The sequence below is a fragment of the Elephantulus edwardii genome, unplaced genomic scaffold (genome assembly GCF_000299155.1).
Source record: "Elephantulus edwardii isolate Elephantulus edwardi_28Jun2011 unplaced genomic scaffold, EleEdw1.0 scaffold00060, whole genome shotgun sequence".
NCBI lineage: Eukaryota > Metazoa > Chordata > Mammalia > Macroscelidea > Macroscelididae > Elephantulus > Elephantulus edwardii.
In genome coordinates, this window is record NW_006399810.1 from 9784483 (window position 1) to 9808514 (window position 24032).

General features: G+C 45.1%; 1 pseudogene; it reads left to right on the forward strand.

Annotated features, from left to right (window-relative positions):
• The first annotated feature begins 13274 nt into the window (after window positions 1-13274).
• LOC102854937 overlaps window positions 13275-24032 on the forward strand; it is a 19683-nt pseudogene continuing 8925 nt past the window's right edge.

Consider the following 24032-nt stretch of genomic DNA (forward strand, 5'->3'; position numbering starts at 1 on the left):
CGGCTTGTTAGGCGCGCAGAGGCTGGTGGAAGGTGGCGGTGGCGTGGGAGGGCGCGCTGAGGCTGTGGGTGGCGGCGACCAGCCCCAGACTTGGGAGTAGGAGTAGGAGTAGTTGGTAAGGATCTGAAGCGCTGGTGGGATTCAGCCGAGGGTAACCATGGCCGCGGCTGCTCTGCGCCCCGGCTGCGCTCGCCCACCGCGCACTCGCTCTCACTCGCCCTGGCAGCCGCACGCCGGCTCCGCAGAGCCCGGCTGCTCTGCCCTCCAGCCCCTGGGGCACCCACTGCAAGATGTCGCTGGCGCCGTAGTAAGAAACCAGGCGCCCAACTCTTCTCACTTGAAGGCACAGCGCGGCCGCCGATTGGCGCGCGGGGCCCAGGGGGCGCCCAGGGGAGGCGCCGGCGGCGGCCCGTGCCATTGGCCGCCGCGCGCACCTGTCAACGTCGGGGGCCCACGGCCCGCCCCTGCCCGGCCGGACTGGAGCTGCGGGGTCCTAAAACTTGCTGGGGCCCGGGTCGTGACTGCGGGGGGCACAAGGACCGACTCCCAGTTTACAAAACTTGGAGATGAGGCCAACAGGGTTCTGGTTCGCCCTTTCAAAGTGATTTTGCATCAGGAAGGCAGAAAGGCTAGTTGCTGGGGTCGCGCTCTGCGGCAGGAGGCAGTGGCGGGGATTGAAAGGGGCAGGATACTGACTCTAGACATACACCTGCTGGGGCCAAGGCTTCATTCACTTTCGGCTTCTGAGAGTCCATCTTCCTGCGTTCTGGGTCCGGATGCGCCGCTCTGCTAAGCCTAGGAGATCTTTATGGTCCTTAGCTGTGCGCATGGGTGTGAGCACTTCGCTTTCCCTTCTGCGGATTGCATCTTTTTTATCTCCTCTTGGACGTTCAGGTGTGTGTTCGTTTGGGGTGTTGTAGGGGGTGGGGTGTAAAGGTGAGTGAAGGTGTGTATTTTTGCCTCTTTCCTCCTCATTGTGAATCTCCCGCCCTGTCAAGTCAGAGAGGACAGATTTTGCCCCAGATTTACAGACTCAACAACGCGTTGGCTGCGAAAGAGATGTGCCACTTTGTGAGCCATCGGTGGTGAAGGATCCAGAGTGAGCTTTCTCTGGACACAAAGCTCTTCCTGTCTGCGGGCAAAAATATCTGTGGGTCTCGGGAGGACGGCAACTCCTGGGTTCAGTCCGGGGTTTACCACAGAACCTTTCAGCTTTAAAACGGGCCTTCTAGAATCTGACCTGCTTATCTTCTCAGGCTTCTCAAGACAAGGAAAATGCTGGCAGCTTCTAGGAAGTTAAGAGGAAAAGCTCACTAGACCGAGCAAGGTATTGAAGTGAGAGTTGAGATTTCAGACTTTCCTCCCATTCGGGTGTACTCTTGAAGGGACCATTCTCCGGAAAAGGACATTATGCCTGGTTAGAGAGGGGTCAGTGAAAAAGAAGAAAACCCTCAACAAGATGCATTGAGACAGTGACTGCTTTAATAATGGGCTGGAATATAGCACTGATTGTGAGGGTGGTGCAACATGAGGCGGTGACGTTCTGTTTTGCATAAAGTCTCTATGACCTAAAAGACTCCATGGCACCCAAAACAACAACCTACATACTCACTTCAAATATGTAAAAGCACTTGTGTGCTTTTAGATGAACCCAAAGAATCAACACCTGTGGGTCAGGGTGTCAAGCTGGCCTCCTTCAGTGAGGCACTGTCAATAGCACCATTAAACTCACTTATCTTCCCCAGCAGGTCTGCATTGAGAATGAGAGAAAGAGGTTCAAGTGTCCTGTGTAACTGAATGCTGGATAAAGAGTAGGGGTTGCTTGGGGGAGAGTAGACTTTAGGAAGGGAAATTAGTGTCAGGTAAACGTTAAAATTAACAAGTCAGGTTGATTTTAAGGAAAACTTTGAAACTCACACAAGAAGCTAAATATAAACACATTGTAAGTTTTCTTCAAAAGACTTTTTCTAGGTGCGAGTTGATTATAATGCATATGTTATAAAGGGCATTTCTTTTTAACAGTTGTTCTGAAATACATAGTATGAGCTTATAAGGATGGCAGAAGATATATGACACTAACTAGGATGAAATATTACATAGCTTTGCAAAAACAAATAGAAGTTGCAGTCTTTATATTTGTCTTGACTTCGGATGGTATCTCTTTAGGATGATAAAAGTTTGGTCTTGCCTTTATGAAAATAAAGAAGACACATTTCTTAAACACCCACTTTATATTAAATATATATTTTAAAAAATTGTATATTTTTAAAAGCCCTTTATTTTCATCTTCCTTAATCTTCACTATGACGCTAGAAAGATGTGTTTATGACACTTCAAGGACAAATCTACCATCTTTGTTTTATAGAGTTCAGGTTCAAAGAAATGCTCATCTCTAGTAGATAGTAGAATTGAGTCTGACTTCAGAGATCAGGATGTTTTCATACCACTCTTGTCCTCTGTGCATCTGGAGTATCCAATCTCATTTTTCCATTCTGTCTGGTCTTCAGGGAATAAGGGTTGGAAAGATATTTTCATTCCTTAGCCAACCGTTTTTAGCAAGAAACATTGTGAAGCGGGGTAATGAAGTTTCAGTTGTCACCTTCACTTGCCAACACAGGACTGAAGCCCCAGCCCCACCTTCTCAAGGGGTTTAGCTCTAAGATAGTCTTTCCCCCAGGTCTTATCCTCCTTCCCCACCTATTGGGGCAGGTTAGTTAATCTTGGTGGCAATAATTTAGGATATTGGGGCAGGAAAAGCTACAAAAAAACTCTAAACAACCCATCCCAAAACAACCACCACAAAACAAAAAAAAACACCAAAAAAAAAAAAAACACAACAAAAAAAAACCACAACCACCACAAAACAAAACAAACAAACAAACAAACAAAAAACAAAAAAAAAATACAAAAACACCGAAGAGCTATTTTGAAGAAACTGGTACCACTCTCTTACTTCAAACAACCACTGCTGTCATTATCTCTGGTGATAGGGGGTAGGATGCAAAATAGATTCCATAAAACCTCCCAATCTTCCTCAATGAAGTTGACCTCTTTTAGGAATAGTTCCCAGAGGTATTCATTTCACATTTTTGTTTGAGCTCTCAAAATCATTCATATCTCATTCTTCCACTCTACCTAGGACACACTGGTGCACCTTGTTGAAAACACAGATGGGAACAACATTGTAAGGTTGAATCCAAAGAGTGGACTGAAGGCTGAGCCAGGAGTCCTCCTTCTGGTTGTCCCTGCAACTAGTGGTGTGATCTGAGGAATTGATGTTCCTAATGATTGCCATTTCATGGTCTAAGTGGCTGCTGACAGAAAGGTTGGGGATTGGTGTTCACCCAAAGATGCTTCAAAAGAAAGACCAGGCAATTCACTTACCCCAAAATAAAACCTGGCAGCCCTATGAAGTTCTACACTGATACACATCGGTCTCCACGGCAGCTGGTACTGGTTACCAAGAAAAAGTAAAAAGCTTGACCAAGTAGACCCTTTGGTTCTAAAAGACTTTAAAGATTATTGGATATAGTGGTTCTGTTTTTTTAAAAAGTAATACATACTGGAAATTCTCTGTGAATTTGTGTGCAGAAGAGGGAAGAAGGGGGATCCTGGAAGTTTGGGGTCTTTGTATGGTTTACAATGTGTGAAGCTGAGCAAGCTGGGATCGCTTCCTGTTCCCAGCATCTGTATTGACCCAGCCCAGCAGGCTTTGAAAGAGGTTTTGGGTAGACAGGAGCTGGGGTTGGGTCCAGAAAGGGCTGGAATGAGAGATCAAAGCTTTGGTTTGAGCCTTACTCCCAACCGAGGTTTGGAGGTTTCGTTTCAGGTCTCGAGGTAATTATTCTCCCCCTGCAGCCCCAGGGGCAGAATCCAGCACTGAGAGGGACCGGAAGAACTCTTGGCTTCCCTGGAACTCTACAAAGATCTGGTGTATCTTTAATCAGGCTCCCACCTCAGCCCCCACCAATGCCTGGTCAACTCCCTTTCACTTTCCACCTCCTAGTTTTTAGACACTGAATTTTGCCTGCAGTTGTCCTTCCTCCCACTTACACCCAGGGAGAGGCAGTATTTATGCAAACAATCTCAAAAGAAAAAAAGCTGCTTTTAATCTTTGTCTATTCATGTTTGCAGGCCTCTGGGGTACAAAGAGCCCAGGTGGCAGAATATGTAAGGTGTTGGACTTAAGTCTGCAAAGTTGGCAGCTCGAGCTCACCAGCAGCTCTTAAAGAGAAAGAACACTTCAGAAACCCAAAGGAGGATCACCATGAGTTGGAATTTACTCAACAATAGTGGATTCGTTTTCTTAGTGGGTCACACAGATGGTTCATGTTCCTCTTCTACCCTAAAGGCTGACTAAACCTGCCCAGTGGCACCTCCAGAGAAAGGTCCTTCAATTCCTTCTGTAACGGTTACAGCCATGTAAAGATTCCTAAGTGACGTTAGAAACCTGTGAGGGTCTTTAATCCAACTTCTATGTTCATATATTCAAAAAGTGGAAGACAAGTGTCATTAGTGGCAAGAAGCTGCGCTGCAATTGTGAAGGACACCAGCCGCTCTTTGGGAGAAGGATGGGCAATCCTCTCCAATTAACTCCTGCAATTCTGTCTCTGAAAAGCCTCTGCAGGGTGGGGGATAAGTTATGGGTCAGTTCTGATTCCACAATGTATGTTGCTTATTTTCGTGTGCAGTGAGGTCCAATAGAGTGATTGCTTCATTTAAAGGCAAATCTGAGATGGGAATTTCGAGGCTGGGGACAGAGATGTTTTCAGAACTCAGGGCCACCAAACAGAACCACACTGTTCAGAAGGGCTCCCAGAAAATTTCTGTACCCTGCCTTGCTGAAATTGTGCACGTCCAGTGGATTCACACAATTAAGCCTCAATTTCACTTTATGAAGAAATGTACTTTTTATTTGGTTTTCCCTTCAGGAAACTGAGTCATGGAGAGTCTAGAAAAAAAAATTATAAACAGCAGAGCTCTGGATTATTCTGCAGTGAGGCTTTTTGCTTGGGTTATGGGTGGTTTACTTTTTGGTAGTATTTATTTATTTGTTGTATTTATTCATTGTTGCACATTTTCTTCCCTCCTCCACCCTCCGTCTCCTCCCTTCATCCAGCCCACTTTGTCAATGCGTCTTTTGTTCCAGATTGCTGTCATGCATATTATGTTTAGTCATATATTCCTTTTGGAGAGTTCTTCTCTTCATCTGTTCCAATGCAGTGTTCATTATCTAGCCACTCTTTTACTGTTCTCCCCAACCCTCCATGCCAGTCCTATTTTATAACAGCAGTATTATGCAGTATTTGTCCTTTTGTGACTATTTCACACCAAGTTCACTCATGTTATGTCATATTTTACCAGTTCACTGTTTTCCAATGATGTGTAATATGCCATTGTGTGAATGTACCATAGGGGTTTTTTTATTCATTCGTTTGTTGATAGGCTTCTATCTCTTTGTTGATTTTTTGTTTGTTTGTTTTGGTTTATATTGTAATTTTAATGAAAGTTTACAGAAATGTTGGATTTACATTTATTCATTGTTACACATATCCCTCCCTAACCCCCTATTCACTTAAAAAAATTTCACTCATTTTTACATAATTTCCTCCCTCCTACCACCTCCCCTAGTCCAATTTGCTATGCATCTCTTATTCTGTACTGTTGTCATGCAAATAATACCTAATCATATATTCCTTTTAAAAGTTCTTTCCTTCATCTGTTCCAAAGTAGTGTTCATTACTTACCCCCTCTTTTCTTCATTTCCTCCCAACCTCCATGTCAGTCTTGTTTTATAACAGTGGTGTTATGCAGTATTTATCATTTATTCAACATTTTTAAACTGAGATATTTCACTCAGCATAATGTCCTCCACAGTCACCCATGTTGTATTTTCAGTGCTGCATAGTATTTAATTGTGTGAATGTGCTACCGCTTCTCTATTCTTTCATTTGTTGGTGGGCATTTGGGTTGCTTCCATCTATTTGCTATTGTGAATAATGCAGCAATAAACATGAATATGCATACATCTGTTTAAGTTGTGGCTCTGGTTTCTTTAGGATATATTTCCAGACGTGGGATTGCTGGGTCAAATGGTATTTTTATTTCCAATTTTTGAGAAAGCACCAGACCGCCTTCCACAGTGGCTGTACCAGCAGTGAGTAAGAATTCCAGTCTCTTCACAACCTCACCACCACTTATTGTTTGTTCCCTCTTGAACTTTGCTGTTGTTGCTGGATGCTTGGGAATTTTTTAATAATGATTTTCAAGCAAGATGGTTTTTTTCTGGTCTTGTAGTACCTGTGCTAAGACGTAGAGTGAGGAGGGAGGGTGGAGCGGATAGCTGCTGGAAGATTCTAACTTGCTTCCCTAGTTGGTCAGGTGTCAGTGCCTAAAGGGGTCTGGGAAAGGCCGCGGAGCTGACCTAGCAGGACTAGAAACGCAGATCGCAAAGGAGGGGCTGAGGTCACAGGAAGGCAAGAGGCGGGGTCTGGGAGTCTGCTTGGGTGGCAACTCCCTCTCCGTAGATCCCTGGGGGCCAAACCAAGGTATCAAGTCATTAGCATCACCCTTTGATCTGAGGACCTCCCTCCTTGACCACTGGGAGCACCGCAAAGGTGTCTGGGAAGAACTGTACTGGAGTAACATCCTTGCAGACCAAATCATTCAAATCCAAGCTGGAGGCTCCTGTGGGAACACCTTGCCATCCAAGTTGGGAAGCTAGACGCCCAGACCCAAGTGGAAATGGAGTTAGAATGCAAAGGTGAGTGGAGACCCCCATATCTGGGGTGGTACCCTGGTTTGCAGCTCTGGCCCTGCACCCCCTCATTCTTCCCTAGCCCTGGCTAAGCCCAACCAAATGCCCACTGCTGGGGGTGTGCTAGCGAGTTGAGGGTGGAGTCAGTAGGATTTAAATGCATAAAACCCCAGCAGTCAATATTTTTGGAAGTTTCCTCCAGACACAAAAGCTTTATTTTTTGGACTTTGGGCAGCTTCCTAGTTTCTCTGGGCCCTAAAAGGAAGAGACAGGGCTGGCAATGAGAGGCTCAAAGTCAGGCGAGAGAAACTAAAAGTGTCTCCAATCCCTTTTGACTGCAGGACTGTGAAGCTTCCAGGTCACAGAGGGAAACAAAGCTGGAGAGTGAGGGAGGAGGCTGTTCAGAGCCCCTTTAATCGTGCTGGGGAACAACAACTCTTGAACAGAGATCAAAGGAGCCTGTGTTTCTGCTAAAGGATTTTATTTTATGACAGGCTCACACAGGGCCCTTTACTTCATTCTGCTGTGAGAAAGGAGGTATGGGATAAAGCACCCACCCAGGAAGCTCTGAAGGATGCCCACCTGAACTGTGCATTTCCAAATATGCTGACATGCTCTGTGTGTGTGTGTGTGTGTGTGTGTGTGCGCGCGCGCGCGCGCGCGCGCACGCGTACACGTTATTTTATTTTAAGCGGGACACACATTTCAAGAGAGCGTGGTTTTTCAATCTCCTGTGGAAAATCTGTTTAGTAATCTGAGACCAGGTTTCTAGAAGATCTGTGTTTGTTGCTCAGCATTTACAAGGCTCATCTTTAACTCACCTCTCCCTCAGTCCCACAAAAAGGAGAGGAAAATAAGGTACAAAATGGGTGAAACTCTGGGGTCTGCATCAGCCAACGTTGTAATTACTGACCTACCATCTGCTGAGGTGGGGTAGGAGGAGAGGGAGCTGATAAAATGCAGATAAGCGAGCGAGCACGAGCACACACACACACACACACACAGAGGGACGTTTTAATGCTCCAGCACGTGAACATTTTAGTGCATTCTGACTCGAAATTATGACTGAATAGTGGCGTAGTAATGTCCGAATCCATGTTAGATAATGGCAGGAAGTCTTAGCTAATTGGGCTATTTAGTAGTTGCTGATGTGGCAGAAGCCTTGGCTGCTGGAGACTTTGAGAGCAACACACACATACAGACACACAGAGAGAATCAGAGACAGAGACAGAGATAGAGGGAGGGAGGGGAGACAGAGGGAGAGACTCATTGAGCTGCTTTCTCAGACAGGGTGTGTGAGGGAATGGGGTTTGTGGGATGAGGAAAACAAAATCTCCAGGCAAGTTCATCTCTTTAAACCCTGCCGAAATCATTCCCTGCAGGTGGAGGGTGCTTCAGCTCCAAGGAGAGACCCTGACAATATGTTCAGACCCCAGGAGTATGGTCAGGCCAGGGAAGAGCCTCTTTTCTGGTAGGGCTAGGAGGTTGCCTAAGACCTTTCTTCTCTACCTCTGTCTCTCCTCAGGTGCCCCTGGCCTCCCCATACCCCCAAGTATGTTTCTAACTGGCCGTATGGGGCCAAGGTGTAAGGGTAGAAGGAAGCTCCTTTACCAGCTGAACAGAGAATCTTCTACTCAGAAGGAAGTGAGGTTTGGAAAGGTCAACTCACGGGACCATGGTAAATGAGGAAAGTCAGATTTAAGTGCAAATCTGCCCAGTTCCCAAGAGGGGAGCGCACCCCAACACACGTTTTGAGGATGTCCCAAGCACTCACTTGTATTTAGTACTTTTAAGGAAAAAGAAGTCTTCTCATGCAATACATACTGTAACACACTGTGAGAAGCACGTCAGTACCCTTCATTTTCTGTACGCTCGGCCTCTGAGAAATGAAGACTTTTGCTTGTCCAAAGCAAAAGCTCTGGCTTCAAATCTTACAGGCCAGGCCTAATCCTGACAGTCAATTACTGCTCTGTAATCTCCAGTCGCGTGATTTTAAAAACTCTTCCTTGTTGCTTGACCAGTGTGGAACCTAAGTCGGAGGAAAAGCGCCTGCCGCTGAAATGCATTTAGTTGCGCGGTGGTGCCTTCTTCTTGGGTCCTGGTTTGACCACCTCTCTTCCCCATCCCTGCACCAGTGTCCCTCCTGACACTCTTACTGTTAATGCCAGAGACCCTCGAGGAAATGAGAGACTAGGATCCGTTTGCTGCCTGCCCTGGCGGAAGATTCGGTGTCCCTCCTCCCCAGTCTTCGCGGCCCAGTGCTACGGGCAAGATAATTTGGCTAATGAACTCGTTAAAGGGCCCTGGCGACCCGACCCCGGCCTAGCCTCGGCCCACCTGGGAAATTCCCCTAAAAGGCCCGCGAGCTCTGCTCTGCCCGCCGCCGGCTGTCGCCGAAGGAGGCGCGAAGCCAGTAACTGGGCTCTTTACATTAAAATAATTACCCAGTGAACAGGTGGCCTGTTCTGGGCACCAGGGCGCATCTGGGAAGGAGCCGCCGCAACCAGAGGCTGTGGCAATGGCTAGGCGCCAGTACGGGGTCAGATGTGCGAGCCTAAATCCGAGAAGGTGGCTAAGGGCGTCGGTCCTCTGATCCAAGCCCTGCTGAATTCTTGGCTGCGGATTTCCCTGGGCACTCACACCCCAAAGACAACACGGAGCTTAAGTCCTCTGGGGGGGGGAATGCGGGGGGGGGCTGTTGTTAGGTGTCCTGGAATCGACTGTGGCTCATAGAGAACATGTAAACCACAGATGGAAGCCCTATCTTGTGCCTTCCTCCCTCTGTGCTCCCAGCCTTCCTAGTGTCCCCAGCGGCGCGTAGCGCGGTGCTCCTGCCGCCCAGCGACGTGCGCCAGCGCCCCTGAAGCTCCTGGTGAGGCATATAAGTATCTTCCAACTCACAGTTGACTCTAAAGTTGCAGCAAATCCTAGTGTTCTTGCTGGAAGCTCCTGGAGCGAAAGCGCGCCCGTGTGAGCGCGCGCATGTGGAGAGAGGCTCCGTGTGACCAGTATTTGAGTCTCCAGGCTCAGAGGTGGCGCAGGGCCACAGATTGGCCCCAGAGGTGAGGAGGTCCCCGCTCTGCTGCTGGAGGAAAGCAGCGCTGCCCCGGCACGGGGCCAAGCCTATTGCCAAAAACACATATTACACTGCGACATTCTGTAAATGAGATAATGATACATAAACCCAGATGATAGATGTGGCATCCCTGGGATGTCTTCTCTAAATTAGCTGCTCGCATCGACTGCTAATAATGGTGAGTTTATGAAAGCAATTTCGGTGCAAAATGCGAGAGGGTCTTCTTACTCTAATCAGCCTGCCTCTGTTAATGGATGAGGGGGTCAGGCTGAGAATTATTGACACGCTTGTGCCCTTAACCTGTTTCCCAATAAAGCTGATTAGTTTTTGTCAATTCATCAGCTAACCGCTCTTGCTGGAACTGCATCAAAGCCTTATTTGCTCAGGGGAAATCAACAAGTCACAGATCAGATCCATTTAAGGGGCTGTTCCGGCTGAGGACCTGTCCTGGGTTCGAGTAGAGGTCTGGGCCGACCTCAGGCCTCCCTAAATGCCAAGAAATATGGCATCCTTGACTGCGGAAAGTTGTCCAGACTTCCTTCACCATGGAAGCTCAGGCGAGGGAGGGAGACGGACACAGAGGGAGATTGCTCAGCTTCCAGACGCCCGTCTCTCATTCTGCAATTTTACAGCCTCACACTGGCGAGGAGTCGCTAGATTAGAGGTGATGTAAAACCTCGAGAAGTGGGGTGTGGGCGTGGCTGACGGGTGGAGAGGGCGCGAACCCGGGGACCTGGGCGTCCGAATAGCCCGTCTGCCAAGCAGACACACAGTCTCTGCCAGGCAGCTGGTCTCAGCCTGTAAGTGCCCAGGAGTCTGAGGAGGAAAGAGAGGGGATTCCTGTGCCCCAGGCCTGGGGCCCACCTCCCAACAGGCGGTCAGAGCGTAATTAACACCCAGGAACGGGTTGTTTGGACGAATTTTGCACTCACATTTGGGTCACCCTGAGACCTTTCTCAGCACTGCTAACTCAGGGGAGGTGAGGCTAGAGGCCGCCGGCGAATGTGTTGAGATTCTTGAGTTATTGCCTCTACCTGCGCACCTGGTAAACCGGTTGCCGAGCCGCCCCCAGCCCGGGGGCCAGCGCTCCCGCTCAGTGCGGCTCTTGAGGGTGCAAACGGGGTTTAGTGGCCCAGAGGACATGACCCCTACGCCCCCTGGTTTGACCAAGGTGTCTTGGCCACAGAGATGAGGGGACACCCCGCCCGAGGTCAAGGGGAGGAAAACGCGCACTGTACCTTTAAACCCCCTGTCACTGCGGCTCGTGGCCCCATCCCCCTTCAATTTAATTTCATTAAAACAGAGCATGAATATTTCTATTAAACCTAAAATGAAATATGAAGCCATTTAGACTCTGCTTGCACCAATCACCCAGATTTATGACTTTTATTCATCACATCAAGCGCTTGGAAAAATGAATTTTCTTCACCCAGGAAGGAAATAAAACCTCAGGCTTGGTCATTTCCAGAAAGCTGTTAATTTGACCATGTGGTAATTACTTTCACAATTAACTAAAATACAAATCAACTTGACAAATCGGGCTAGTTTATATATTAATTAGCCTGCTTAAATTTATTCATTATGAAAAGACAATTTAAGGGGACCTGCAGTGTCTGTTTTATTGCAATAAATTATTGTTAGGAAATGGGTCTAATAAAATATCTTAATATTTAAGGATATTGTATATGCAGGGGGATGCTTTATTGACAATTTCATTTTGCAATTAGTAATTTTGTTGTAATGTATCTGCGAACCCACACCCAGGAGGCGTCTTCTCGGGCCTGATAAGGCTGCCAGCCGAGCTGGGCTGCGCCGGGGCCGCCTGGGTTCTGCGCGCGGGGCTGGCGCTTGATTTCTCACCAGCACGTGAGCGCGGCGCTGAGCAGCTAGCTCCAGGCGGCCCGAACCCGCAGACCCGGGACTCCTCATTCGCCCCCAGCCCTCTTCCTCCCCACTGGGGCCTCACAGTCTGATTTAATAGAATGTCGATAGAATCATTCGATGCCTTTTAGCTTGTGATCTTTATAAATGTCCCTCTATTAAATTAGAAAATGATTCTCTTCTCGTTTAATTGTATTCTTTCGTTTCTTATTTCCAATTAATTAGGCCTATCGACGTTGCAATATTTTAAGTGACTCGAGTCCGTTTACAGTTAAAATATATGGGGCAGCACATGCAATTTTATACCCGACAGAACTGTATAATGTGGGTTTTAACTACTCTTTCATCATACGTCTTCAACGTCTGCCTAAAATGCACCATTTGGTAGCCCTGCCAGCTCCCCACTTGGGGACGGGCAGCAGCACCCCGCCCCCCGCTGGCACCTCTCAGGTACCCTCTGTTGGCCAGGGCCAAGGGCAGGCGCGCTGCACCCATGAGAGTCCAGCCAGAGCCTCATTTGGAATTTTTTCTTTTTTAGAAATGTGATCGCGACCCGGACGTTTAAAAGGCACACGCATAGAGAAGCCACGCTCAGCGCTTTCACTAAGCCTCGGGACTGTCCTTCCTGGGGCAGGTCTCCCCTGCACCCCAGGAGAGTGGGCGGCAGCCACACTCCTGAAGATAATTGGTGGCAGAGACGCCAAGGCGAGAGCCACTCTGGGGCCTGGAAGAAGGCCTTTCACCCAGCATCAATTCTCATGCCCACCTCCATCCATGTTCCCTTACCACACCTTCAAATCACTTACAGCGTGGTCTTTAAATCCCCTTCCTCTCTCCGTCCTCCTGGATTGTGGGTAATGCCCCCCCATGCACGCATCCACTTTGCTTTTTGGGGCCAGGGCGGGATGTACCCCTAGAACGGCCCGTTTCTCTCAGACATCCTTCAACTACCCTGCGGCTCAACCTCAGTGGGATTGGGAGGCGTTCCACCTTTCCTTAATTAATACATTAATTAGCTAATTCTTCCGAGGGAGATTTATGAGTGCTTTGTACCAGGGGTCCTAGGCCCCCTGCCCATTCGTGCCAGTCCTCAGGCTGGTCCCTGGGAGCCCGGTACACTCCGGCAGCAGCAGGCTGGGCGGGGTTGCTCCACCCCACCAACCTACACTTTACCCCACCCCCACTGCAGCCCCAAAGCCCAGCAACAGGTCGCTGCAGCCACTGCGGCAGAGATAACCCGCCGCTGACCCCGCACCAGCTGCGCGAAAAACTCACTAGGCCGGGGTGGCCTGGGCAAGGGTGCGCCCATGCAGAAGCCCAGGGCTCAGCAGGGGTGCGCCAGCGGGAACCCGGGAGCCGGGATCACTCAGCCAGGATGTTGGGGAGGCCCCACTCGGGCCCGGGCTTGGGCGCCCTCCACGTTCGCCCCCAGGCCCTGTGGATTTGCGTCTTACTGTGGAGGTTGAAGGTGGATGGTGCTAAAAGCCTCTCCCATCAAACAATTCGCTTTGCTGCCCACGTTCCTGTTCCTCATGGAGGCAGCCACCTCTTCTCATGACTATGTCGCCCTCACACCAGCCTGCCCAGACTCACTCTCATCCGCGCATGGGGAGATGTCTGGAAGTTGCTGAGTGTCATTAGGGCTTGGAGAGCTGACCTGGCGACTTCTGGGGTTTCCTTGGGCTGGCGACCTTGGGAGCTCACTTTACCCTCTTGCTCCAAGGAGAGGGATGTTCGAAACCTTCCTACTTCGTGCGTTTTAAGAATTTTATTTATTTTGTTGTTGATGATGACAATATATACAGCAAAACATGCAGCAGTTTCTACAATGTGTGGTTCAAGGACATTGCGTTTTTTTCATCCTCCGTTTCTGAAATGTTCTTTCTCCATTAATATAAACTCATTGCTCCCTAAGGCATAAGCTTCTTCTATGTGTGCATTTTAAATTCTAGTTTTCTTTCACTTTCCTTCCTGTTACCTCCTATTGGTCTCCAGAGAAGTGGCAGGCGGGTTTGAACTGTCCACCTTTGGGTTGGCAGCACAACTCTTTATTCATTAGGCTACCAAAGCCATCCTTAAAATAGAAAGGCTTCCTTCCCCAAATAGTGAATTCCCTTAGTCATCTCTGTTCCTAACCCAACGAAAGCCCCTTTCCTCCTTAATGTCCATATTTTAAGAAGTGAGCATAGTTATTGAAGAGCAGGACACTGATTTCGGCACATACACTTGGTCTTTTGGTCTTGTTTGCTTCACCACATTGTCAGAGACAGACACATCAGTGGATAGAAACACCCAGCTCCTCTCTTCAGAAACACCTTAGCTCTGCTCACTGGGCTGACTCCCTGGGGGTTCAGTGGTAGAATTCACTCCTTGCATGAAAGAAACTTAAGTACCCCAAGTCAGACAGGAAGGAGTCCTAAGGGTTGAACTGGACCTGGAACCCAACCCACTGTTTTCACTGTCCTCTGGAGAAGGTCAGACTGGGTGGGATGGCCTGGCTTTTATTTAATATAGTAGCTTTTTTTTTTTTTTTTAAAGGGAGAGCAAGATTTTAGGTCAATTGAAGAAGGTAGCCAATGTGTTTAGAGACGGGCTAAAAGAGGAGGCAACCATGCAATCTGTTGAATGAAATAGCCAGAGACTTCTAAGGAATCTCTAAGAATAGCCACAATCATGGATCTGCTCTCCCCAGTGTGACAGAAAGGGTAGGCCACCTCCTTTTATCTTTTCTGAATCCATCTGCTGAATAAATCCAACATTTGCCCATCTCCCTCCTTCTAGTTGATTAGCTGGGACCATCTGCTCTTAGAGAGGAGAAATTTTGGGCAATTTGAGAGCACTGGCTTAGATGACTGGACTCTACAGATAGCCCTAGACCTTGCTGCCACTAGCTTCCTCACTCACACTTTCATCATGGCAGAAAGGATTGCTTTTTCTTTTCAGGTCCAGCTCAACAAGAAAATGATCAGTGAAATGGCCCTAAGATAGGCCAGCCAAAGGCCTTAGGAAGCCCAGGTAATTTCCCAAAGTGGGTGATCTGCCAGGCTTGAGTAAGTGAGAGCTGACTACAATGACACTTTCAGAAATAAACTTCTTTCCTCTGCTGACACCATCTGTGTTGGTGCATCTCACACTTAGAGTGGGAGAGAGGGATCGGGAGCTTCTTTCTGTTGGAGTGGCATTGCATGTACATTTCTGGTCTCTCACAGACCACTGAACATAATCTAGGTCAACAAGACTTAGCTAATCAAAGACAACAGATATGAAGTATATATCTCAACATCAAGAAAACAACAGATGTTCTCACCATTGGACAAATAGACAACATTATCATCAAAGATGCAGAAAAGCTAGAAGTTGTCAAGGATTTTATTTTACTTGTATCCACAATCAACACTCATTGTGTAGCAGTCAAGAAATTTTTAAAAAATTTCTTATATTGGGAAAATCTGCTTTCATTGATCTCTTAGAAATACTAAAAAAGCAAGGATGTCATTTTAAAAACTAAGGTGTGCCTGACCCAAGCTATTATCTTTTCAATTGTTTTGTATGCAGCTGAAAATGGAACAACGAATAAAGAAGAACAAAGAAGAATCGGTGCTTTTGAACTGTGGTGTTGCTGAAGAGTGTTTCCTATACCATGGAGTGCCAAAAGAACAAACAGTCTGTCTTGTTGGAGGCACTGCAAACGGTGTTCTTTAGAGACAAGGATGGTGAAACTCCCTCTCACATATGTCGTATGTCTCGTGTATGTTGTCAGGAAGGGCCAGCCCTTGGAAAAAGACATCATACTGGGAAAGGCAGTGAGTGAGTAAAAGAAAGGAAGCCCCTCAATGAGATGGATTGACAAAGTGACTCTAACAATGGCCTTGAGCATGGTAGAGATTGTGAAAGTGGTGCAGGACAGGACGGGGTGAAGTCATAGGTCACTATGACTCAATGGCACCTAACAACAAGATGTCAGCAAGTGTTTATAAAGCCACGTTGTGTGACCAGCTTGATACTAAAGGATATGATGGCAGCTTCAGATACCCTTCCTGTGCTCAAAGAACTTAATATCATCTTAGGTAGGCAGGTGGGTCAGCTCTTGTAAAATTGACTATGACTCATAAATACCATGTCTTTGAGTTGTGGTGCTGGAGAAGAGAGCCGAGTATCCCATGAACTGCCTAGAGAACAAACCGATAGGCTTTGGAAAAAATGCAGCCAGAGTGCAAAGCAGAGGCAAAGATGACGAAGCTTCAGCTCTCATACTTTGGACATGTTATTAGGAAAGGCTAGTACTTGGAAAGGGACTTCATGCTTGGAAAGATGGAGGGTTAGTGAAAGAGAGGAAATCTTTCCAGTGAGATGGAGTAACACAGTGACTGTAGCAGAGGGCTCAAGTGTGTCAGATGATGAGGATGGCATAAGATAGGATAAGGTTCTGGTTTCTTGTTCATAAGTCACTGTGAGTCGTACTGGACTTGAGGGGATATAACAACAAAACTACCACATATACGTAAGAACAAAAACATTGCACAGTCCTGTATCATCCTATGATCATTTTATGTTTATTGTTGTGCTATTGTATCAATCCATCTCACTGAGGGTGTCCATACCTTCCTGGCCCTCTGCTTCATCAAGCATAACATCTTCTAGTGGTTGATTGCTCTGATAATGTGTCCAAAGCAAGTGATTTGGACAATGTCAGCATCTGTAACATTTCCATTTGTTGATTTTCCAAATATTTCAGATCTCTTTTTCTAGTCTGTCTTAGTCTGGAATCTCTGCTGTACCTGTCCACCATCAGTGACCCTGCTGGTGGTGGTGACATAGCAAAATATCACTGACAGATAGGTGGGCATTGGAACATCTTCTTGGTGGAGAAACATGTGAATATAAGAAATTACTATCAAAACTTCTATTACAAAGTATAATGAGAGAAAGATAGTATGCCTTATGGAGAGAAGAGATCCAACACAGATATGTTGTTGTTGTTGTTAAGTGCCATTGAGTTGCCTGTAACTCGTAGTGACCTTATATACAAGAGCTTTGAACTCTGCTGTATCCTAAGCCAGTCTCACTAACTCCAACACACCTACCCCCATTACCATTGTTACTGCATCAATCCATCGCATCCGGGATCTTCCTCGCTGGCACTATCCCTCCACCCTTCCAAGCATTCTCCAAAGAATGGTCCCTCCTGGCCATGTGCCAAAATGTGTGAGATAAAGCTCCAAAATCCTTGCCTCCAAGCAGAAATGTGGTTTCACCTTTTCCAATACAGTCTTGTTGGTTCTTTTAGTGGTCCATGGTGTATATTCAATACTCTTCTCCAGGACCACACCTCAAAGACATCACAATATGTCTTCTGTAATCTTTAGTCATTGTCCAGCTCTCTGATGCACAGCAATTAATTGTGAAGACCATGACTGAGATCAGGAGCACCTTTGTCTCTATACAGACATCGTTGCTCCTCATGACAGCAGATTTTCCCAGTGTAATTTGTCTTTTGATTTCCAGACGCCTGGTGCCAAGAGTGTTGACTGTGGAGCCAAGCAGCTGAAATTGTTAACAATCTCATTGCCTTCTCCATCTATCATGGTGCTGCCAATTAGCCCAGTGGTAAGAATCTTTGTATTCTTCATGTTGAACTTTAATCCATATTAAAGGCTGCAGTTCTTGACCTTCTGCAGCAAGTGCTTCAGGCCCTCCTCAGTTCCAGCAAGCAGGGTTGTGCCGTCTGTGTAAAGCAGATAGTTGATGAGTCTTCCTCCAATCCCAATGCCATATTCCTCCTCATAAAACCCATCCTCCTGAATGAATGAATATGTCCCACATATAGATTGAAAAGGTATGGAGATAGGATGCCTGCAGGATACAGCAGTTGGCAGAACTTGGCAGAAGTAACTTTGCTACCACAGAACAGCTCATGACCTGGAACTTTGCAGAGAGAAAGTGACTGGTTTACCTAGGAATAATATGACCTGTGGCTTAGTTTCCTTGTTCAGCTATGACACAAACATTACAAATGGTAGCTTTAAAGAAGAAACATTTATTTTCTCACGGTAATGAACCTAGAAGTTAAAATCAGATTTCCAGGCATGTTGATTCCTGCCTCGTCAGGACCTTGGACAATTGTCAGTTCCTTGGCGATTCTTGGCATACAGACTAGCCTCAAAGGGTACCTGTCTTCTCCTTGTGTGGTGGAGGTGGTGTTGGGGTTGGTGGGGTGTGTGTCCTGATTGAAGTTAGGATCTGTCCTTCACCAGTACGACTTCATGAAAGTAACCAAAGAAAGCCCTTCCAAACAGGAGCACATTCGCAAATATATACATCTTTGGTGGGTACAGTTTCACTCATAACAACCAATAAACAGACTATAGTTTTCATTTCTACAATTTAAAACCAGACTTTATTATTCTATTAGCCAGGTTTTTTAAATTTAAATAAAATTTTTATTTTATACTGTTTTACTTACAGAGTTTGTAAACCCATTTCCTTTACCCACCTCTCCCTCCACCAAACAAATTGTGCGACCCTATGATTAATGAGCCCCCTCTCCTCACCGCCCCTCTGCTCCCACACTCTCCCTCTTGGATCCTCATACTCATTCTACACTAATGGTCTTATAAAGTATTTGTTCTTATGGGACTGAGTTCACATAGAATAATGCTCTTCAGTCCCTCCCAAGTTAGGTAGAAATTAACAAAATCCTTGCTCCTGTGTGCTGTGTAGTATTCCATTGTATGAATTTACCATAATTTCTCCATTCATTCCATTGTGGTTGGACATTTGGGCTGTTTCCAGGTCCTCACGACGGTGAATAATGCTGCTATGAACAATGGTGTAACAAAGTCTCTGTTTTTTTTGCCTTAGTTCTCAATTTCTCATTTTCTGGTGGTATATTCCAAACAGTGGAATAACAGGGTCATATGAAATTTCTATGTTTAGCTTTTTGAGGAAATGCCTTTCAGAGTGGTTGCATCATTTTACAATCCCACCAGCAATGTATGAGAGTTCCTATCTTGGCACATCCTCTCCAAAATTTATTACTTCCTGTCCTGTTAAACTTTGCCATTGCTACTAGGATGAGATGGTATCTCGTTGTGGTTTTGATTTGCATCTCTCTTATTGCCAGTGATCTGGAACATTTTTTTGTATGTGTTTATTGATCATCTAAGTTTCTTCTGTGGAAATTCTTTCCCTGTCTTTTGCCCAATTTGAAATTGTGTTATCATTCTTTTTCTTGTGGAGGTGCTGTAGGATTCTGTAAACTTTTATATGAGACCCTTGTCTGAGATGGTATTGCCAAATGTTTTTTCCCAGTCAGTAGGTTTTCTTTTCGCTCTGTTGGGAGAAGTTTTTAATATGCACAGGGATTTAATCCCTAGAAGGTCCCATTCATCAATTTTATCCTCTCCAGATTGAGCATTTCTGGCTGTACTTGACAGTCTCTTTATATCATAGACTAGGCTTTCTAAGCTTGATTCCAGTTGGTCTCTGATGAACTTTATGGTTTTGGGCTTTACTCTCAGATCTCTGATCCACCTTGAGTTGATTTTTGTGTATAGTATGAGATGTGGATTCTGTTTTAGCTTTCTGCAGATAGTGGTCCAGTTTTGCCAGCACCATTTGTTGAAGAGGTTGTTATTTCCCCATTTGATAGGGTTTTTATTCCTTATTAATTATTAGTAGACCATGGATAGATGGGTTAATTTCCGGACTCTTTGTTCTGTTCCATTATTCTATGTGTCTGGCATTGTACCAGTACCATGCTGTTTTGGTTACTACCACTGTGTAGTAGATTTTGAGGTCAGTTGTTGTTGTTGTTATGTGCCGTCGAGTCGTTTATGACTCATAGCGACCCTATGCACAACAGCTCTAAACCCTGCTCTATCCTGCGCCAACCGCACCGCCTCTGACACACCCATCCCGATTACCCCAGTCACCGAATCAATCCATCTCATAGAGGGTCTTCCCCTCCTGCGCTGTCCCTCCACCCTCCCAAGCATGATGTCCCTCTCCAAGAACCCGTCCCTCCTGGCAACATGCCCAAAGTATGTCAGACGAAGCCCCAGAATCCTTGCCTCCAAGGAGCAGCTTGGTTTAATCCTCTCCAAGATGGATCTGTTTGTTTTCCTGGCAGTCCAGGGTACATTCAGTACCCTTCTCCAGCACCACAGCTCAAAAGCATCCACTCTCCTTCTGTCCTCCCTAGTCATTGTCCAACTCTCTGATGCATAACAAGCGATTGCAAATACCATGACCTGTATCAGGCGCACCTTAGTCTCCAGAGAGACACTGTTGCTCCTGAGTACGTTTGAGAGGTCCCTAACGGCAGACTTTCCCATCGCGATACGCTTTTTGATTTCCGGGCATGCTATTATTAGCCAGTTGTGTGGTGTGTTTTTTTTGTTTTTTTTTTTTCTCAGTCAAAGGCTACAGTGCAACCACCTGAGGTTAGAAACAGCACATGGGCCACCACACAGTGAAGGAATTGGAATACACAGAGATGGCTACAAAATGTGTGAACAAAATGCAACTTGGTGTGCCTTTGTGGAGAAAAATGCACAGAGGCTGAGGGCAATGAAAATATTCTAACAATGTATACTGGCTGTTGAGGGAAGCACAGACAGAAATGACATGAGGAAAAGACCCTCCCCCTCCCCCCAGGAAATCCTGATCCAACTCATATATTAAGTGGAGGAAAATGAAATAAGAAAGGGGAGCTCTGGTGGCCTAGTGGCAAGAAGCAGCACTGCAGTCTCAGAGACGCATGGTTCGAATCCACCAGATGCTCTGCCGGGGAAGAAGGGACAATCTCCTCCAGTACCAGTCAGATCCGATTTGACGGTACACACACAAAAATAATAAAATAAATATTTTTAAAAAATGAAATAAGAAAAAAGATTCCTAAGTAACTCACTTACCTCATTACCATTGGGTCAGAATGAACACATAGCTGATCCTCACTGGGATTCCGAGGCTGTAAATCACACTGGAGGACATGGCCCATTTTTCTCCCTCAAAGAGACTGGTAGATTTGAACCACCAAAGAGATGCCACTTCTGGGTCAGCAGCACAACTCCCTATGGGCTGTACCCCCAAATCTCCCTAGTTTTTCAGTACTGGTCATCAAATATTAAACATAAAAGTAATTATTGATAAGATGTCAAAATCCAAAATAAAGTATCTTTGCATTGAGTCAGAACCAGCCCATAGCTGACCCTCCAGTGGGTTTTTTTAGAAGCCATAAGTCACATAGGAGGAGACTGACCATCTTTCTCCCACAGAAGAGCTAGTGGGTTCAAACCACTTGCCTTTGAGTTGGTAGCATAACTCCTCACCCATTGCCTAAAAACCAAAACTTGTCACCAATGGAGAGAAAAAGAGAGAAATATTTTGAAATGTCTTTGCCTGCCCTGGTTGCTTTTTATAGTGGACTCCAGCAAGATGTCAAGTGGGTTTTAGCTCCTAGGTCTGATTTCCTCCAAGGAAACATGTGTGTAAAAGCTCTGGTGAGGTTCAATCGGCACCACGGAACAGACTTAGAGTAATGGCTAGTCAAATCAGAGATTCAGAGAACAGGGATCTAGCAGTCAGGGCAGGAGAACGGGTGGAATTCCGGCCAAGTCAATTGTGGAATGCTGCCAAATATGCGATGCGGAGTTTTAGTATTTGCCTGTTGGGCATTAAAATACCATGAATCATTGACAAGAAACCAAACAGTACTGGATCTATATAACAATTTGAACTCATATTGCTCCACGTAAAATCAAATTAGAAACCCAGCCCCAATTAGATTAGACAAATGCTTGCGAGAACAAAGAGTTGTGTTCACCATCCACATGACTGGATTTTCATCTTACACCTTTCTCCTCTCAGATACATCCAAGCACACCCATCCCAACACTCAGGCTGTGTCAACATTCTGCCTCTAGATAATAAATATGAGACACAGCACACACTGTTTTTAATTGCATCTATAAACTGGGATTAACCCCCAAGTCAGGTTTCACTATTGCAATTAAATGTCCTCAAATAAATTGTTTCCTCAATAAACAAATGGAAGGGGCTGTGTTTGCTCTGAATAATAACAGGTGTAATATTTTACTTGCTAAAGTTAAGTATTAAGTGGAATCACTTGCTGCCTCTGATTTATTCCCCGAGATCGGAAAGTAATTTTTCACTACGTCATGTGCCGCTTCAGTACTGTATAAACAGCTAATAATGCAGTAAATCAACTTAGCATGACCTTGTGTTTCACCCAAAGCCACCAAGCTTTAAACACCTCGAGTGGGTTACTTGGGTTGGTTTTTGTTTTGTTTTGTTTTTCAGTGTCTAGGATTTGAAGCGTAAGAGTTACAGGAAAATTCACTAAATTATTAAATTATCCAGCTCTTTTTGGTGTGGTTTCTCCTTAGGTTTTCCAGGGACAGTTGTACAAGCAGGAGGGCTAACCCCTCCCAGCTTAGTCTTGCAGCTTGCAAGGGGACAGAAACGATTATAAGGGCCTAATGATAGAGGCCGTCCCACGGACTGCATAAAGAACCAACAAATGTCTTGGAGCAAATGCAATCAGGATGCTCCTTAGAGGCAAAGATGGTAGAACTTCACCTCACAGACTTGGGTATGTCATCCAGAGGGGCTAGTTCTTGGAAAAAGACATGATGCTGGAAAGATGGAAGGCCAGAGAAAGGGGGAAGACCCTCAGCACGATGGATTGGCACAGTGATTGTAACACTGGGCTCCAGTGTATTAGAGATGATGAGGATGGTACAGGACAGAGCAAGTTTCAGATCTGTTGTTTGCATGGTTGCTACCAGTCATAGTCGTGGCATCTACTAACAACAGCATCAATCACACTGAGGTGTTTTTTATAAATCCATTTTAATATATTCATCTTTATATTTTTCTTTCATGGTTTATTCATTCTGGTACGTCTTAATCTTTGTACTGGTAAGGACACACTTAATTTTTCTCTTCTTAATATTATTCTTTCATATAAAAATGCATTTTAAACAGCACATTTTCCATTTATCCAAATACAGCTTGAGTATCTGGTCAACATGAGTGAGGTAACATATATGCTTCCCTGAGTTGAGATAATATCTGTTCCAGTCAAAGATTCTTAAAATTTTAGTTCTGACAGCTTTACTGAGAGAAGAACTCAAGGTTTTGAGTAAGGTTTTAATACACGGAAATTCTCTTCAGTCTATTAAAATCTGAAGAGAATTTCAGTATATTAAAACCTTACTCGAAACCTTGAGTTTTTCTCAGCCCGCTCCACCCCCCCCCCCCACCCCCCCTTTACTACCTTCTTAGATGCTTAGAGACCTAGAAATGCTAGGTTGGGGATTATTGATTCAGTTAAAGAGCAATTTAGGACACATTTTATTAATATTCTTATCATCAGCATCACTGTCACCCTAACCTTTTCCATTTTTTTCTCACCACATCATTCTAAATTATTATCAAACTGCACTTATTTTTAGTTAGTGAATCTTTCATACTTACATTTCCACAGGAAGGAAAAAATGCTTGCTTGGCTCCCACACAGATACAAAATAGGCATAGGAATTATTTCATGCTTTAAATATATGAAAATAACCTCTCTTTTAACATATGCTCTATCACTTAAGAGATAGGGAGTTTGGTTTTCTTAAACTATTATAAAATATTTTCAAGTGACAAAGGACATCAGATGATGGAATAAAACATTTAACATAGGAGACCTCATTCAGGGCTTGAATATATCTATAGATAATGCTAGGCTCCTAGGAATGCTTGATGGGAAATATATTGATAATACAATTTTTCTTTTGAAATGGATTGTAATGATTGCAAATTTGGTTTAATAATTAAATTAATAAGAACTATTTGATTCATATATGGGCCTTTTAATGATATACAGAGCTAATAATATCTGTCTTGCCAGCTAAAGAGGTTTTAAAAGACTATATGGGGCAATCTACAATTGCACTTCATTTCTGCCCTTTATTAAGGCAACATTAACCTTTGTATTAAAATGTATTTAAAGACAGTCTCTGGAAATACTAAAGAAAAAACAAATACTAAATGGCTTAACAATAGTCTTATTTACTGCTATGAATAAAAATGTAATGTAATTTTCTATAAAATAGGCTTTTTTACATTTTAGAAATCCATTGCAAAATACAAATACAATATTTTATTATATTTTCTTGTTAAATAGTTTCAGGATCAGATTTTTTTTTTCCTCTGTACCTGCAATATGTCACTTCTCTATTAGAGTCTGGATTTCGAAGGGGTCGTGGTACTAGGGATATTGTTGCTGATGTTAGATGTTAGATG